This window comes from Haemaphysalis longicornis, unplaced genomic scaffold, assembly GCF_048455015.1.
Source record: "Haemaphysalis longicornis isolate Haplotype H1 unplaced genomic scaffold, Haemaphysalis longicornis Haplotype H1 scaffold_4, whole genome shotgun sequence".
NCBI classification, from domain to species: Eukaryota; Metazoa; Arthropoda; class Arachnida; order Ixodida; family Ixodidae; genus Haemaphysalis; species Haemaphysalis longicornis.
Genome location: NW_027526361.1, coordinates 170,391,868 through 170,410,986, shown reverse-complemented (window position 1 = coordinate 170,410,986; position 19,119 = coordinate 170,391,868). Strand labels below are relative to the sequence as shown.

The 19,119-nt window shown below is 45.7% G+C and overlaps 1 long non-coding RNA gene across 2 annotated transcripts; it reads left to right on the top strand.

Moving 5' to 3' along the window:
* The first annotated feature begins 6,047 nt into the window (after positions 1-6,047).
* Positions 6,048-10,711, top strand: LOC144180667 (uncharacterized). Of its 2 annotated transcripts, XR_013324498.1 has the most exons (5): positions 6,048-6,560; positions 7,832-7,973; positions 8,161-8,320; positions 8,403-8,525; positions 9,015-10,711. It is a non-coding gene; the product is annotated as an uncharacterized LOC144180667 (long non-coding RNA). The 2 variants fall into 2 exon arrangements; XR_013324497.1 differs by lacking the exon at positions 6,048-6,560 and having other exon boundaries at positions 6,578-7,973.
* The last annotated feature ends 8,408 nt before the right edge of the window (positions 10,712-19,119 follow it).

Sequence of the window (19,119 nt, the reverse complement as noted above, 5' to 3'; positions counted from 1 at the left end):
CACACACACACATACACACACACACACGCGCGCGCGCGCGCGCGCACGCGCACAGTCTAACGGCAACGCGCGCACACACACGCGCACGCACAGACGCACGCACGCTCACAGCGAACACGCACGCACACGCACACCTACACACACACGTTCGCGCGCACGCACGCAGGATCAGACACAGCTACACACAGACCCACGGACACACAGACACACAGATACAAAAACACGTACACATAGCTGCGACCAGAAAACAATATCTACTAACCCTGTTTCAGCGGTGCTTGCGGAAATAAGTCAGTTCTTTCTCGAAAGTGCAATGGAGGGGAGATCACACATGCGTGGCCCTGCTTGTTTATCACGTCAGCGTACATCATTCTTTGTGCGGCATGGTCGGAGCATTCTGCGGACTTTTTTGCAATGAAGCTGTCTATGGCTAGGCTGCGGAGTTTTATGATATCCCCGCAGGAATAAAATGCAAGGTGGGTAAGTCAGCTTATAATAGCCAAGCTTAAACGATTAGGTCGTTTCTTACAAGGCGGCTTATATTGCCTTGGAAAAATGCCTTCGCTGGTATCCCCGTGTCCTTAGTAGTAAGACCGACTACAATAAGAATTGCGCAAGGTTTTGATGCTTACAAAGATCAGCGTTTACAACGAAAGAGTCCTAGGGCCTTCATACCGTGGCTTAAGATGACCTATATAAGCCCTAAAAATGTTTTGTCGGCAATGTCTTTGTCGTGTGAAGCGAAGCCAACATTAAAAAGATCGGCGTAAGCTGGGTCTTTTAAGCTGCCTTTCCCACGTTATTTTTTGCGCACTTGAGTCTACTGCCGAACAAAAAAGTAGAGCAAGCCCACGCTACCTCGTAAGACTTGAAGGTAGCGAAGCAGTACGTAAACTTCACGACCATCACAAAAGGGGTGGTCGTGAAGGCGGCGTATCTAAGCTTACTTGAGTATGCAACCCAAGTTCACGATTGCAGCCGCTTTGCGTCGTCTTCGCTGCGACGGAGCTTCTTCGATTTATTTCAGTTCTATTCGATTTGCGTCGATTCAGATATTTCTCCTTCGATTTCACCCGAGTCACCTCTTCTTCGTTGCCGCCGCGACCTTTACTCCAGCATTGTTTTAATAAGTGTGAGCCTATTTTTTTTTTTGAAGGAATAATCATTGGACATAACCATGGAGTGGTGTGCCAACGCCGCCTTCATTAACATTGCCTGACGCGTCGGGCGCTTTTCAATGGGTAGGGTAGGGACGCTTAGTTTAGGCACTGATCCCCGATGTGGCGCGGGCCGGCGGACATCTCGCCTTACGTCACTGCTCGCGAGTCGCGAACGCTGCACCTACTTCTACGACGTGTGCCTGTCAGCTTGCCTGTTGGGCTTCAAGGGCCATTTCGCTTACATCTTAGCCGCGACGGGGCGCTAGTTCTATGGCGCACTGGGGATCTCGTTCAACGTGTCGCTCGCTTCATACTTGCTGCATTTTCCCAAAGATAAAGACGGAGGCGAACTGAAATAGTGTAAGAACATACTGATTGTCGGGTAGGCATATAGCTAACAGAAAAACGATATTTTTGGATGGGGCAGCGGTTATTTTACTGATATTTTTCTTCTGGAGTATTTAGAGAAGAAAAAATTGTGTGCACGTTTTTTGTTCAGGCGCTCACTTATACGATTACTTTCCAATAATATCACGTGCTTGTAAACTTCAGAAAATTATAGGAAACAAAAGGATAAGCAGCTGCGATCCCGCCACGCTGTCCGGGCGCTTCTACAGTACAGTCCTCAATTTTAGAAGTGCGCACCGATGCGGAGTGCGAACAGCGGGGTCAAAACAATACCTAAATGCGGAGGGGATAGAGGTGGGATGCCCCACTCAGAAAATTTCAGGGCCTGTGATCCGAGTAGATAAGCGCGCAAAGCCGGCATCAGCCTGCGGCAGCGCAAGGGATTTTGCTTCGTGACAAAGGAAGTTTTATCAGTGACAGACCAAGACAGACAGGCATGGCCAAAAACAAAAAGGCGTAGGAGCGCCGCCTCGGGAACGCTAAACAAACTTTCCAATATTTTGCAAGTTTCCGAGAAGCGGCGCTGGCTGGCGGACACGAAATCACGCTGGAAGGCTACGGAGCGGGGAAGGGTATGAGAGAGCAACAGGAGAGTGGCTGTTTGGCCATTTTTCGCTCACCCGTTAGGCAATGTTTATACAGGTGGCGTTGGGTGTGCACTATGACGTGTCTTGTTTTGTTCCGAACAAGTGTTGCCACGGTTACCGCGAATGCTGGAGCATTTCTCGTTCTGAAGAAGTGTTGCCACGATTGCAGGGAGCCCTGCAATTTTTCTTTGGTCAATCTTGGCCAATCTCTTTACGTGTGTAGGCTTGGCTTGACAAATATGTGCTGGGTACGCGGGTGGTCGTCACGAGGCACGACACAAGATCACTCGGCATTTTCGTTTTTTTGAACTGTGGGCAGTCGCCGAAATCTTAGGCAATCTCCCTGCGTTGGTTAGTTTGGCTTGACGAACGTGCGCAAGGGATGCTGGGCGGTAGTCGCGAGGCACGCACACACAAGCGCTAGGCATTTTTTTGGTTTTGTTGACTGCCGTGCGGTCACCGGGAGACCAGCGCTCACGTGCCCGCGCTCGGCAATTACGCGGTATTTTTAATTGTGGACACTACCAAATACGATTGGCTAAACAGCCTCGCTGTTAAAATGGTGCTGCAAACCGGACTTGATAACAGCTTCGCGATTGTTACCGTCGACGGGACTGCCGATAATGGGGCTCTTCGATTTACAGTCTCGGACTCGCTGCGGACTCCCCGAGAAGCAGTCCGGCATTCGATTTTCACATCTATCCCTATGGCTTCGGGGAATCCTCAGACTACCCGCGGACTATCCGCGGTGAGTCCGAGACTGTAAAACGAAGAGCCCCAATAATTAGTCTCCGACGAGCGTGCCGGCAAGGCGGTGCGTAAGCTACGAGCGAGAACCGACAATGCATATCGCGAGTTAGAGAGTGCTGGAAAGCCCCTGCCACGCCAACGGCCAAGGTGTCAACTGGGAAGAGGTACGGAGCGTGTAGGCCGGGATCACAAATGACTTTAGCAATAGCCATATAGGCTCAAGCTTCAACCGGTCTGAGTCCGTGCTTCGAAAGCAACGTGATCGCCGACACGGAAGTCCGACACGCTCTCGCCAGGAAAGAATCGTGTTAACCAACGCCCCACGACTTCTTCCTCCCCAATGCTCACACCTTCACTGGGTAAACACCTTCAGAGTGGAACAGCCGGAGAAGTTTGTGGCCGTCTGTCCCATCCTGCCCTCTCGCGGTAATTTTTATAAACAACCTTGCCAAATTTGCACAGCGGCTGATGCCAAAATTTGCTCATTATTAAGACAAATATAAAGTTTGCTTGTTTTAAAAGACTGCCTTGTCACGATGACAATGATATAACTTTTATCACTAACTTGAAACAAATATTCACGATAATAGAGAAAACATAAGCAAAAGTTCTGACACCCCAGCCACTTTCCGGCGACTTCTCTGTGACATCAGACAATCTTGTTTGTTGATTGGTGGCCGCTGTCCTAAGTCACCGCGAAGAAACATGGCTGGGCCATTGTACACTCTTAATCTGGTTCCATGTAAGTCCCAGTTAAACGGGGCGATTCACATATTTTTATCTGGATCTAAACGAAGAATAACAGGAACGAGAGATATAAGTGGATCTTATCTGGAACTGTCCACTTGTTTTCTTTAGGTTTGTGGTTATTATGTGGAACCGAATAAATGAGGGGATGCGTTGTCGGCCGTTCCAGTTACTGTTCCACTTATGTCCCAGTAAAAAGTTTGGACAGTGCTTTTGTATATTTTTTGCTCGTGTCTTGTTCCACATAACCTGTGCGCTGCAGTGAAGTATGCACTGAATCGTGCATTAACTGGAACAATGAACCACATATATATTTGACGCGCTTTGGCGCACAAGCGCACGCACAAGCACTTGCACGCACACGCCCACAAACATAGATACAGACACGAATGCACACCCGCGCACCCACACATACACACACACATGCATGCAGTCACACACGCACGCACCACATAAAATTTAATAAACTTCGTCGATATCTATGGAACTGTCTTAGAGCAGTTTACTTATATAAGACGGCTAAGACGTATTTTTAGTGACGTTATTTGACAGAAAAAAATATGTCCACTGCTATAACAACACCGTACAAAGCATGAAAGGTGCAACAAAAGGGTATCTTAGCGAAAATAGAAATTCCACGAACCCCTTTCAGGTTGTCTGCGGCGCTTAGACCGCTTTAGTGAATATCGTCTTTTGCTAATTGCAGACGCGCAGTACGTCTGAAATCACCAATGACTTGAATTTAAGAAGGACCAGATGTCCTCAGGTTCTCCTTCTGCGATTGGGACAGAGCCGTGGTAGTGCTGATGAATTCATTGGGCTTTTGTGGTTACCTCATAAAGAAATATATATGGTTGTTGAGACTATTGCATGTTCTGCATTTGGTTCACAAAGCGTCGCAGAAACATTGTTTTTTGCTCAATGCTCAGCCATCAGCTCGCTGTGTTGTAGTACGTGCACAATTTTAAGTGCTTTAAAGGAACGTATAAATGGCTACAATCTGCTGTAAAATAGGTACTTAGTCCACGTTATTTATGCCCTGATGCGGTATATACATAGTGTTAACCGACTGTGCCGCATTTTACACTGCACGCAGCATGTCACGCATGCAGTTATATATGCTTGGATGTTCGTTAGCATTTTTCGTCTCGTGCATGCTATTAAGGGTGACTCACCTGATCCAATTCATATGGGACTCACTAATTCATGACGCAAATTCATGAGACTTACTAATTCAAAAGCACCATGTACCGATACAAGAAGTTTTACAAATTCACAGAAATGACACTAACGACCCGGTTTGATTCTCCTAGAAATACAGTAGACCCTCGTTAAGACAAACATGGTTAAAACGAACACTGATTAAGAACCACAACATTTTTCTCTTGTAACGTCCACATTGCAATACACCTCCGCTTAAGCCGAATTTCGGATAATACGAATACATTTTTACGGTCCCTTAGGGTTCGTCTTAACGGGAGATTGCTGTCTATCATTTCTTTGCAGAGATAAAAAAAAACAAGAAACGCATTTTGGTTTATCCAGTCTTCACTGGAAGGCGCTAGCGGTCTACCATGTGAGAGTTTTATTTCTTTGTTTCAGTAGAGAAGCGACATATATCTAAAATAAGCAAACTAAGCCGTTGTGAATATCGTATGTATTTGTAAAACTATTCGTATTGGTGCACGATGGTTTTTAAGTCCGTTGGTCATGACGTAGTAAGTCCGATAGGAATGCTAACAGGTGAGTCCCTTTTAATTTCCACAAGCAAAAACAAAAGCCTCTTTGCAAGGAGTGGTTGACTGGGTGAACGGAACTAAACTTGGAAAACTAAATATACCACGTGATACCTGCATTATTTTGTATGTATTAAGGCTGAAATGACATTGTAATTCCTAATTATGCTGTGCAGTAACGGCAAAAATGCGCAGAGTTAACTTGCTGTTGTTGTGTCTTGTCATAGTAATTGAAGTTCATTGAATGACCCGCCTTCTCCAGCTGCTTCCCCAGTTGCTGTTTTCCTGTAGTATTGGTGTTCAGGAGCGAAAAGGGCTGGGAAACGGGCCGATGTATTATTACTCGCTAATTAGCTGTAAGTAGCTTTATATAACGTGGGTATCTAAGAGCGTCGCAGTATATTTTATTGACTACGGAAAGGCTTGTTCTCAATAAAAGCAGTAAATGAAGCCACGCCCTTTTGCGTTCATTGTAAACAGTAACGCAGAAATTGTCATCCAAAGTTAAGCTCGGATATCGCACGCACTCACGACCCTCCGAGAGAAACAACTTTAGCCAGTACTAACGCGCTAACGCGGCTATTATCTGAGCTTTGTTTCGGCCTCATCGGGCGTAAACGTCCGCTTAGACGCATATGCCCGTTTTCCGAATCAAATAAAAGTCATCACGTGTGCCGAGTTTGTATGAGCTCTTATGCGGGCGCATCGCCAAAGCCTCCGCGAGAACGAAAGTTTGCCGAAGCTATGAGGAAAAGACCGCCACTCCAGTAGCGCATTCCATGCGCATGCGTCAGCAGCAGCACGGCAGAGCTGTTTTTGCGTTGATTCACGGTACAGTGGGGCTGCAACGGGTACGACGACGACGGATAAAAATCGGGACTGCGTCAACACTTTAAACGACAGCAGCGCGCCCATCTTCCAGGATTCCCTCCGCTAATTGTACGGTCTTCCGCATGCAGCGCCACCAGTGGCATTCCCAAGCGGGTTTCTCAATTGCTCGCGCGATGCGCCTGATATTTACTAAAGAAATTCTCGGTCACGCTGGCGAGAACCGTTAGCGCCGTTAGCAGTTTGATTGGGTTGATTGCGGCGTGCAACTGCAAATGTTTTCATATCCCCGAGCTGTATTTCCTGCTCGACGAAGTGGAGTTTTGCCAGGAGGCGCAAAAAAGGTCAGTGCTGCTTATTTATGTGCTGGTAACGGTTGTTGTTCAGTGACATCCTTGTTAACTGCGTGCGATAAACATACCGCTTCTCTGCCCGTTGTTCGTGTGTCGTCCATGCTTGTGGTCGCGGCGTCTAACATTTTGTGTTGGAGAAACGTTTGCAGCCGTAATTTACCAAAACTTCAGTGTTCGTGGGTCAGAGTCGGCTGGACATTTCTGACTGCGTTCGTTAGCCATTGCCCCATTGCTCTAAGGAAGTTGCTGGTTTGCGCGTTTCATGAGTGGATGTTCCCTTACTGTGTGGCTTTGCTTAGTTGTATATTGACGGTTGCTGTGTATCTCTGCGGTAGCGAATCTTCTCGGGTTAGTCGCTCGCGATAATCGCGCGTGCACACGTGTACAACTTCCAAGCAAGTTTGTCGGGGCGTCCGTCCTTAGATTTATTGGTATTTTTAAAACTTGCGTGGCAATTGCGGCGTTGTGTTAGTCTGCTGAGTAGAATGCATTTACTGTGCTTACCAGACCGGGAGTCTTCGACCTTGCCCGTTGCGCGCAAGGTAGACGCTATTTGGAGTTGTGTTGATGTGCTTTCAAGGCGTCATCTTACGTTTATCTGTTCCATGTTTCATGTTTATGTTCCATGTTTCTTTGAATTCCTTTGACCAATTGAGATGATCTATTTTAAATAACATTGCCTGAAGTGTAGAGAAATGGAAGGGACAGTTGTCTTAGCAGTACCGCAGTAACAAACGTTTCTTTTGTAGAGGGGAAGAAATGTGGAAAAACAACACGCAGCGGGTATATAGAAAGTGTGCTGCCGTTTCTATGCTGTTAATGTCAGTGGTAACTTGAGACTTCAGGATAATTATTCAATATCCATAATAAGTGGTTGCTACTTCACGAACCGCGTTAAAAATAAGCCACTCTTGCATTTTTATGCCGTCAATGTCGGTGGTAACCCGAGAGTCGAAATAATTTCCGACGACGCTCAGGTGATAAGTTCTTGCATCACTGTGTGCACCCAACATTAACCCATTTCTGTGCTTCCTTGAACTTAGAAAATATACTGCGAAAGCAGATTGCTACATTCTGTATTCGATCTGAATAACCTGTCCAGATGCAGACTATGGCTGACTGTGGACACATTTGTCTCTACACTGGCTGGTAGTTTGCGACAATTGTTTTCGTTTGTCTGAAGAACAGAAATTAAAACGAATTATTTCCATTCCTTACATATACCTCTGAAATCATGGCTGTGGCATTCACTGTGGCTGAAGACATCTTCGGCACGCCGAGGCGTCGTCGTGACAAGTGTGGCAGATTATGTATGCATTGTGGAAGTCATAAAGCCACGAAAGAGTGCCTCTTGAGTGTTGCGTATTATACAGACGTTCACCACTCCGCATGGAGCAATGACAGGTGAGCCTAAAAATGTTCAAATATTTTTATATTTAAAATTGTTTCGCCTGAAAACGTTACCAGGGCTCGTGCTGCAAAATAAATTTTAGCACAACTAATCAGGCATTGTACGAGATCTTGTAGTACTCCCTTCTGAGGGAAGCGTAAATTTATGCTTCGATATTTTTATACTGTTTTTATTTTCTAGGAAATAGGGCGGACCGGGACTTAAAACAATGGAACAAGGAATGCATACTGCCATTTTCCTGGTTCTTGAAGGCGTGTGTTCACCGTTCTTGAAGGCGTGTGTTCACAAAAAGAAAACACATGAAAGCCGTTGTACGGGATGAAATCATTGCATTCTACAAGTACGCACTCCCAGTTCTGGAACTTTGATGGTCCTTTTTAGGTAGTTGCAATATACGTAATGGCTTCGGAACACCATTTCAGTGACAACTTGACCTGTAGGTGACAACGACAGTAAGAGCTTTTGGGAACACGTTGGCAAAACTTTCCTGGAAATGCACTCCGAGGAGGCCCTGCCAGGAACGCCTGCATCTGAATTTTAGTTGGGTAAGTTGGCATTTTATTTTTGTGGGACTCAATTTATGGTAGTGTTTATTGAAGCTGGCTATTTATTTTTGCGGGACTGAATTTGTGGTAGTTTTCTTTGTAGCAAAATCTTACTGTTAAAAATAAATCGTGAACTCCAATATTGGGAAATACCTTCACATTCAGCCTGCTTCGGATGCTTCAACATGTGGACAAAAAAACTATTATTTTGCATTCAAGTTTTGCAAACATTTTGCTTTCACATTGAGAGTTGCTGCTGTGATAATACGGCACCACGGCCACGCCCAGTGCGGTTGCTTTCCAGAATTAGAGAACGGCCATTGACAATCTGTGCTAATATTTTTTGTACATTGTTAGCAGCATTCCCAGAAAAGAAACCAAGAAATCGCTGATATTTCAATCAATTACTGTGCTATAAAAGGGGTATCCTGAGCAACTCACTCATTTAAAGCCATCGTCTAACAAAATTTTCTTGTTCCTTCCTTAAAGGTACATGACGTGGTCCAGTTATTCTCGAGGTCCAGTTATTTTGAGAGAAGAAAATGGCAGCATAAATATTGTCTGCAAGAAACACGTCATGGATTTTCCGCCTGCGTTGTCACATCAAGATGTGGTCATCCTCCTCGCCGTATATTTCATCTTAATCTCCTGAAACTTATGCGACTTTGGAGAGTTCTTGGGACTTTTGCAGAGAGTTATTGGCCATTTAACAGTGGCCTGGTGTCATTTAAGTTGAAAGCTCTGTTGAAAGACTTGATGTGGTCACTCTACTTAGGGTTCTAAATTATTGTTAGATGTTGAAGCCTATTCGGAAAGATATGTCGTGGTTCAAATGATTGGTAGATGCAAGCGGCATGTCAATTGCAAAAGGGAAGTCGTGCTTTCCTTTGCAATTTTTCATTATTGGCACAAAGCGCAGGCTGCCTTTGCAGCTACTCTGTTACTCTGTTAATGTAGTTAATGGCACTGCACTGTAACGTTTTTATTATTCAAGTGCAGCTGGTAATTTGTTACCATGGCAGTGCTGGTGTTGATGGATGCAAACGTGAGAGTAATTATTTACACAGACGATTTGGGGCTTTATTAATCAATTTTTGTACTGTATCTTAGCTGATACCTAAGCCCTAGAAGAATGCGAAATATACATATTTGGCTTGAAAAAGTTGTTTACTTTGGACTAAGTTGCATTTTTTGCTTGTTAGAGGCAGTGCTTTGGTCACAAGCATACTGTCGTCATGATAGTAGGGTTTGTACAGCACGCAACTGTGAATTTTACCTCAGATAAATGTTCCGGCTGGAAAAATGCTTCCAAGTTTGCTTGGTAAAATTGGTCACCTGTATGTTTAAACGCTACCTGGCTTGGTTATTTGGGATGTCTGAATTGTTCTTGAGGGAATTAATAACGTCTTTAGAGTTAAGCTGCTTGTCAAATTTTAAAATGCGCAACATTCTCCGAGCTATCTGGTTTGTAAAATTTTGTAAGATTCACACTGGGTGCTATGAGCTTTTTTTTGGATAAGTTATTTTAAATAGCTACAGATTGTCGGGGAAGCCACGCGGCATCAGTGAAAGGCTTTTTCAGGGCGCGTATATAGTCGGTTTTGGCTACAGTTAGCTTGATATTACAGTTGGCTTGATATTGATATATGGTGTATGTTTTAGTTGTGCAATAGTGCCACATGCTTCCGGTAAGTTTTTGTGTGCAAATGTTATATTGTTAGTATTAGCTCCGGTGTTCTTTTCCTACACTCTTGTAGGTCTTGCGATAATCCAACCGTGTATGGCTTGTATTTTTGGCTTTCCCTACAATTTAATAGCAAACTGCATATTTTGGAAGCGGGATGCGTAAACTTGGTATGACAAGCGCTGTGGGTACTTCCGCATTTGCGGTACCTGATTTCATGTGATAAAACAGCATATTTTATGGTCACTGTTGTGTAATGTTTTTTGAGTTAGTGCGAGGGTAGATGTACAAGTCTGTTTGTGACGCAGTTGCGCTTAAAGCCATCTTTATTACCCATGTTTTTTTAGCAAAAAAGAATGGTAAATATTAGCGAAAATAGGAAAATGCCACTTAGATCGTTTTGGCCACTTGATATCGTTTTGGTATTTGATCCTGTACGCTGGTCATTTTCTGCCCAAGTGGAAACAGATATGTCTCCGTATCTCAAATGTATGCAATAATACGAGCGAATAAAATTTGCTTAGTGTTTTGAAAAGCATTGTATCAGTGCTAATAGTTGGTTTGGTATGTATTTTAATGCGAGTCTTGTTTCTTTTACATGCAGCCAAAACCCAGAACAGGATGCGGCGGATGAAGCCAAAGTCTGTGTTCCGCTCCAGGTATCTCAGACCAACTTTTATATAGAACTGTGCTCCGATAGGCAACTGTTGGGAACTGCCAGGGACCACACTGCTGCGGCGGTTTCTGTTTTCCAATTGTTGGTATCACTGTGGGACATATGTCAAGGCTGCGTTAGAATGGTGCTTGCGGTTTCCTTCTGGTACCAATGCATCCGCAAGCCTGGCAAATGACATCAGTTTATACCAACAGGAAAGCAGATATATCGGAAAAGTGGAGTCCCATAGACACCTTCTCAACTTCTATCGGAACACCGTTTTATATAAACAGCTGGTCTGAAGGTACCTGGAACGGCGCACCGGATAAATCCATAATCATTTTACGTGGATTAGTGTTCCAGTAACTTACACTACCCGTTTATTTGGAACAGTGATCCGTATACTTTTATTTGGAACGGCGATCCAGATAATTTAGCTGCAAAAATATGTGGTGCACTGTTCCACTTACATTTTCAGGGTATGTGGAACACGGTTCCAAATATATAAGTGGAACTTTTTTGCAAAAAAGTTCCAGTTACTAAGTGGATCTTATGTGGATCCAGATTAAGAGTGTAGCATGGCATAAAGTTCCGTTTTATTGTATCACTTGTATGCTAAAGTGCTGGTACCGACTGATAACTGTGTGTCGCTAATTGCAGGGTCCTTTGGAAGTTCGCCTTGCCTTCGTAGCTGACTCGCTGGTCCGAAGTATAGTTAAACGGCGTTCCGCCGTAGCGGCTGTCGTCGCGGCGTCCCACAGAGGCTTCGAAAGCCAAGCGCTTTATATAGTCATAAGCATTCGAAACTCGTAAACCGTTGGCGATTGTCATACATCGGCCCGTCGTTTTTCCACGAATAAAACTGTAGGTACATTTGGAGCAAAATATACGTAATTAACCGGCAGCGCCTGCGTTCATTTAGGTAAGAACGCCAGTTGTGGTGGCGTTTGCGATAGTAAGCAAAAAAAGTGGCAGTGAACCGCCGGCGCATGCAGAACGAAAAGCAAACATATCTCCCGCTGGTGCAGTTTCAGGCAGGGGGCGGACGCGAAGGCGGGAAACTTGAAAAGTGTTGGGCAAACCTTCATTGAATTCATCAGGACAGGATTGAGACAGGGCGGCAAAGAACGTGATGGGTGGTAAGAGTGAGCGGGTAACAGCGCTACATCCCGTTATGGCGAACCACTGCTCTGCACTTCTGACAGGTTTCACATTGAGTGGAAAGGCTTTCATTTTTTTGTGAACAGGTTTTCTTTCAGGACTGCAACAGAACTGACTGCGCTACGAGAAGCTCAGTCTTTCAAAATGAGCAAAGGTGTAATCGGTCTTCATGGCTCCTTGAGCTCCGGTCTCTATTTCAGTCGCAACAGCTTTATATGTAGTAAAGAGGAAAAATGGTCCGCGGTAGTGGAACATTTTAGGGGAAGACCTCCAAGTAAACTAAATTTGTGCAAAGAAAAATTTTCAACCCACCTAAAATGGAACCATGTGCCTTGAAAAAAGGGGTGTGAGCCTTTATAAGAATATTTAGCGGTGAGAACAATAACTGTATGCATGCAGAATTTCGCAAAGAATATTTTTACAAGTTGGGAGTTTTCTGAGAACGGGTATAGCTCTCTTTAGCAGCTGTACGGCTGCATTCATCGTGGACGTAAAGCATTTCTCTCCCCTGAGTACTGTTCGTGGGATATCGGCACACGAGGGGGAAGCCTGTCGTAATAACTGTTTAGTGCACTTGAAATGTGGATATTCGCGCCTGTGTTACAACCCCGGCGGGTTTAAAAAAACATTCAGGCTTCTTGGGATCTGCCCAGAAGATAAAAAGCCGTACACCTTGGAGTCGCTGCACTCTGTGTAGCGCTCACCGTCAACACTGATGCGCAACGGGGATGTTGTTCCGCACTGTTTGCCACCGCCACAGCACTTACGGCACGTCCAACCATTCCAGCAAATGGGTTCGTAAAATGAGTGCGGAAACAGTGAAGGCACAACACAGAAGCGCCTGTATTTGAATTCGGTTCATCGGTGTGCATGTTATTTCCTGTGCAATTCTCTCGGCATACTCTCCAGCGTTGCCGATCCAGGAAGGTAATTACTCACGTCGGGTGGGTAAGCGAATGTACTACGAGCTGCGGGCGGAGGGAGAAGGGCAGCGTCGGTGCGCCGATACTGCAAACTCAACGAGGGAAGCAATATTTACTCTTGTCGCGGAACGACAAATACCGCTCTCCGAGATAAACCTGGAGCACGATAACTGGGAAAGAACAACGACGGCTCTACAAGAAGTGCCCCGGGGTCTGTTCTTACCCGTTTCTCCTAGAGGAGCAATTGTCTTTATCTCGCCACGTGGTCGCCTTTTCTCCTGAGGCCTGCATAACTGCGAGCCAGTTACAGCACGGAACGGAGCTAGTGCGATATTTTAGGCTATATACCACTCTACCTCACGCGTGCGGATCTTGTAGGCATTCATATTTTCATGCTTTTCTGCGAAGTTGGAACATTGCGAGAAGCATGTAAGCAGCGCCGAACGCACGGCGGCAGGGCTGGTGCTTAGCGAAATACTTAGAGCCAAGCCAAGTGAGTTTGTGAGCCCCTTCCCTCCCGGCCTGATTTGGTACCTGTCTTGCCTTCGGGATTCCCGATCAAGGAAAAGAGCGACACGAGAATATGCCATGGAAACGAACTTAAAACCCCCTTCCTGACTAAACTTCTGCTTTCAAAATAGTAGCGAAGGGGCCGACTTCGACGTGTCTACACAAGCGCTTAATCTTAGTTGGTGGCTGGGATGCGTTAGGAGTATTATTGTAATGGGCAGTCTTCGTTTCATCCAACAGCATCTACAATAACTCCAACAGGTCGGGATTTGCGTTGAGTTAACTGAATCTTGGTAAGCACACAAGTTGAGGCTTTACACGAGTATGCGCAAAAAGAGCACTCTTAGCCAAAAGGGAGCCATTGCTCCCTTGGGGCGGACTGCGTTGCCGAAACCCTGCGAAAGGAAATGCGAGGGGACGAATGGTTACTTCCCCAACCATTCTTCCTTAACGAACAGACGAATGCTCCCTTCCGTAACCCCCCGGAGACGAGCTAGGAGTGGCTAAAAGAAAAACACGCACGCGGGAATCGAACCACTGCACCCTGCCCCACCAACCCGACGCGCTAGCGACAAGACCACGAGACCTTTTTCAAACTTTATTGCCTGCTTTGAAATTTCTACAGCACATCACACATCATGTCATGTAATGATCCGTCAACCCTACTTGGCTGACTACGTGGCTTTAAAACTTTCTAAGACAGACTAAATAGTCAAGCACAGACAACCACTCAGGGGGATCATCCTCAGCACGAAACACTTCCCGTATATACTGAACGCTTTCAATAAAATTTTCCCTGACAGGCCGGGCATTTATATCCGCATTCCTCGCCCCCATTCTCGTCCTCCATATACCATGAAGGCTGAGGAGCATGATCAAATCGTACGGCACACCGCCCTCATTTTTTTCAGGTAGGAACCGAATTCCACGCGGCGTTATGGGTAAGTCTTTCTTTAACTTACGTTGGAGGACGTCCCAATGGAACACTGGGTCCCAACAGTCGATGAAGACGTGATTAATAGTCTCCGGCTTTTTGCACAGTCTGCAATCGGTTGTCCACGGCACAAAAATACCTCTTTCTGCAAACCAAGTATCTACGGGAAGGGCCTCTTCTGGACTTCATTGTGGGGACGGGACTGCTCGACTCCATTTAGTTTATGCCAAAGGGCGTACTTGCCAGATAAAAAACTGGTGTCTCCGTATGATGTTTCCCGCTTACATGCAGACCAGCGTTTGCACGGTTCTTAGCGCGTGTCACCATTTTAACAGCAGAGCTGTTCACGCCGACATACATCCGCCCGTCAGAGACAGAAAACCCCGAGTGCACGCCAGCGCGCCCCTCGCGGCGACCGGCTGGCGTGGTACAGCCTTTCGCAAGGGCTTACGCCCCACGAGGAGCTCCTGCCTTCTTCGTTGTAGTCGTGCAGCGACCGGCGATCCACGGTTCCATCACGCCGATGACGATTACGAATCTGTCAAGCCACCCCTTCACAATCCACACGTAGCGACCCCACCGGAGCAGCGGACGAAGAAGTGATGGTTTTCCGACAAGAGGACGCGCTAGAAGTGATTTGCCCTACGCGGCTGTGCCCTCGCAGGGTGACGACGAAAAGGATAACGATGATTGCGGGTGACTAAAATCCTACGCATACTTTAATAGTGTTTGCTTCAGAGACCTGTCGAATCCGGCTGCCCCTCTCACCTGGGACCCGCTGTCAGTGTGGGGAGAAGAAAGGTAGATATCCAGTTCTGGTGTTTCTCCAGCCTTGCACCACTACTGCAAGCAGCACCAATTATTTGTAGCTTTACAACACAAGTTCTTTTATACCCAAACCTATCATTTACTACTAGCAAGTTAACAGTCTTACACAAGGTGAATTTAAAACTACGTAAACGGTACTTTTTTAGCTAAGAGTAAACACAACTTGAGACATTAAAGCAATGTGTGTAAAAGTTGTGTAAAAGTTGTGTGAAAATTGTGGCCCTGTCTTGAACAAAGCGTGGATAGCATTGGTATTTGCGTTACACCCAGCACGAACTTTTTTTCTCGGTGCTTTGAGATTGCGCGGCTAGAACTCCGGGCTATTAAAAACTTTTTTTTCTGTGATTCTTTACCTTAGATGCCGCCCAAAACTTTACGGCAGGTATGCGCCATCTCAAAGAAATCATTCTTCGCAGTTAAAAAAAGCATCAGTAGTTTGCCCAAAAGCGCCACCATTACGAAAGTTTTTCGGAGTTTGGTTACGTTCCCATGTATTTAAATTTTCTGCCAAATCCGTTAGTTTTCTCGACACAAGAGAACCCGTACCACTGGATTTTAACACACTGTCTTCCTTCTCAAGGGAAACAAGATAAGAACGGAATGCGAAAATAGAGACAATAGAAAACTACGAAGATTCTAAAGGACGGGCTGTGCAGCGATGACAAATGACTCGGAGAGCGTCACCACCGCTTTCGTCCGGGTCGCAAAGCGAACACCTGTGAAGAATAAAAAAACAGACTGGGTTGTTTCGCTCCTGTATCACTAAAAAGTGCGCGTTCCCGCAAGTCGCTGCACATAACACTGCACGCACGAACCAGCAAGTGTCACAAAATATAAGTTCTCCAGCGTAACATTTTTCTAAGCCGCTTAGTGCCTAACAGGCCTGAAACCAAAAAATCTCGAATTGTAGACTACCCAGCCCTTACGGGACCTAAACATACGTTAAAGCACACTTGCCGGAATAAGGGGCTTAGAGAAAAAAAATAAGGGACAATGTAAATGATCTGTTCACAAGCTCGGCACATAAGAGTGGTTAAAAGGGAGAAGTTTCAATCCTAAAAGCGTTCACATAGCTATCTTGACTTTTATGTTTGCGCAAAAATATATGCAAGCACCGTTCGCACGGTCGACACGAAACTCTGGCGAGGCAGTGCACTACGATGAGGTATTTTGCCGGCGATGGTGTAGCCAAGCATTCCAATACAAGTTGTGTATATAGGTGGTTCACCATTATCGAAAAAACAGTGAAACTGTGACAAAACCCGGGAGCACATGGCTAGCCGGGAAAGAGAAACTATTTTAGCTGCTCGTTTTTGACCAGAAAATACAAAATTCACATACAGCAAGCGAATGTTAAATGTTTGCCTCGATTCTGCAGCCTAAGCAGCCGTTATCAACTTCTTATGGGACTCAGGTTGCTGTAAAGTACATGGCTGAGTCGTACCACTGCCGAAACAAGGGAGCTGCCAGCCTATTGCTCAATTTTTTTAGGAGCTCACTCAAAATGTACAAATGAGAAACCCTTTATTCGTTGTTGAATCTAGATATTCCTGCAGCCACAAGATGGTTTTCAAGGGATAGAGAGTATGTGTTTGGCAACTTACCAGCAAAGTGCTGTTATGGAATTGCTCAAAACAATTGGGGAGATGTAGGTCCAAAATCACAAACTGTAAATTACAATGCGGTGTTGGTAGAGCTTCTGAAAAATCTTCGTTTAATCCATCGTTATCCACATTAGAACACTTTTAGGGTAAAAATATACAGTGAGTTTTATGGTCTTCCATATCATTTGCGTATATGATAACTTACCGTAGCTTTACAAACGCCGTACAAGAATCTCAAACTTCTAGGAGGCGAATGACTCTTCAGGTACCTTGACGAATAGATTGGTACGCAAATATTACCCACCATGAATTGACACCATGCACCGTAATGAGCTACTCAGGAAAAAAATTGCCCGCGTATCTGCTTCTTTCGTTGCAAATGTCATCAAAAGACGATAGTCTTTGTAGACATTTGCCAAGAAAACGCCCCCCTTCGCTTTCCCGCTCACCTTTCACGTTGTTCCTGTTCCGTCGCGCTCATCCAAAGGTAAACGCACTAAACGTTTGCTTAAGGCTATTTGAATTTACCGCGTTCAGCTCCTACAGGCGGGGTTCCTCGATGGCAGCGCTCCAGTACGGCAGAGACGCGCGTGAATCGAGGCGGCCGACTTAAATGTTTATAAAACCGCGTTGTCGTGCTTCACGTGCGCTCCAAGCGGAAAGTGAAACCTAGCTAGTGCAACCTTTCTTTGCTGTTGCCACGTGATTTCTCATATGCCGCCTGGAGATGGCGCAGGAGACAGCAGGCGGTACGCGTTGTTCTGGAGTAGATGTAGAATATCAATTGCTATCGAAAAACAAAGCATCCAGGAATTTAAATAAAGGAACACTGTAAATATCCCTTGTGTACTAATTTCCTGTCCTATATTTCCGTAATGTCTTATTCTTGTTCAACAAAGTTGACAAGTATGAACATTAAAACTGGGCTTAGATGTTTACATTTGGCTGTGAGTATATAAGACCATTGCGCAGTAAGGATTTTACTTTGGCCAGGTGGCTGGATCGAGTTACAGACGGACAGACAGACAGACATACAGACAGACCAAAATTTCTAGGTTTAAGTAGCCCAAGAAAGACTATCGTCTTTATAAAGGAGAACTACAAAGGGGAAATGTGGAGGAGAACGAGGTTACGCTCCGGCTGGACACCCGCTATCTTCAGACCGTTTGACATTTGTGTGTCGCTAGCCATAGACCCCGTAATCATTGTAAATTAATCCTTCCCGTAACAATTTTTTTGCCCTAATTTCAGCTCGTCCAATAGTTCGTAGCCATTGCGGAGTTGCGCAGTTCATAGAGCGTTATTTGCATGGGCGTTTGGCGGACAGAATTTCCCCATCCAAAAGACAGTGTGATGATGTTAAGGTTCGGAAGACACAAGGACCAGTTGGAGGGACGCAGGAATGAGGGATCGCAACACGGGTTTCGGTAGAAGGGAGGACGATTACATTTATCATGAGCGATCACAAAGACGGGAAGTATATTAAAGAATGTTCCTCACGCCATGCAACCGGTGGTCGCGGCTCGGGCAACGGCGTTGAGGGCAGCAGGCGATGGGCAGAGGCAAGCGTCTCAGAGGCAGCTGGCTCGTTGATGCGGCCCGGTGTTAGAGAGGTGCTGGGGAGGGCAATGTTAGCAGGACTACGAAGATATTGGAGGTTGGTGGGGGTGAAAATACCACCACAGCCCAGCGTTGCCGGCGACGTGGTACCCGGGCGTCCTTACGACGGCCACAGGTCACCTGGCCGTACCGAAGACAGGCCCTGGAAATGCCACCGTGGAGTTGCTTCTTCTCCAGCGTAAGATTCTTCCTCCTAAACTTCTTCGCCCTCCGACCTTCCCCCGATTCCTCTCTGACTTGAATGCGGCGACGTCTTGTGCTCAGCGTTTTCTTCTGTTTTCTTTTGTGGTTTAGGGCGCCATACCACAGACAGTAAATAACTGAAAACACATCTCTAATTTGAAAGCTCGCTTTTCAGGTAACTACGTTTCCCGCATTAGTGCTGCTAAGGCGGAATATTGAAATTGGACATTGCGCTTTCAAACTTCGTATAAAAAGAGCTTTGGTGAATTTAAATTAAGCCATTTTTGCGTAGTCACGCTACCACAGAAGCTGGAATGCTTCTGCGGTGAAAAGTCGTGTTCAGTCAGCAAGCTTAGCGTTTAATTATTCACAGATGTACCGGTATCCCCAATTCGCAAAATCAAGTGCGCAAGTCAAAAGTGCAGTCCCTGGAAAAGAGATTACTTCTGACCTCAAATAAACGTTTCTGGACGTCGAGAGTGTAAACGGGTT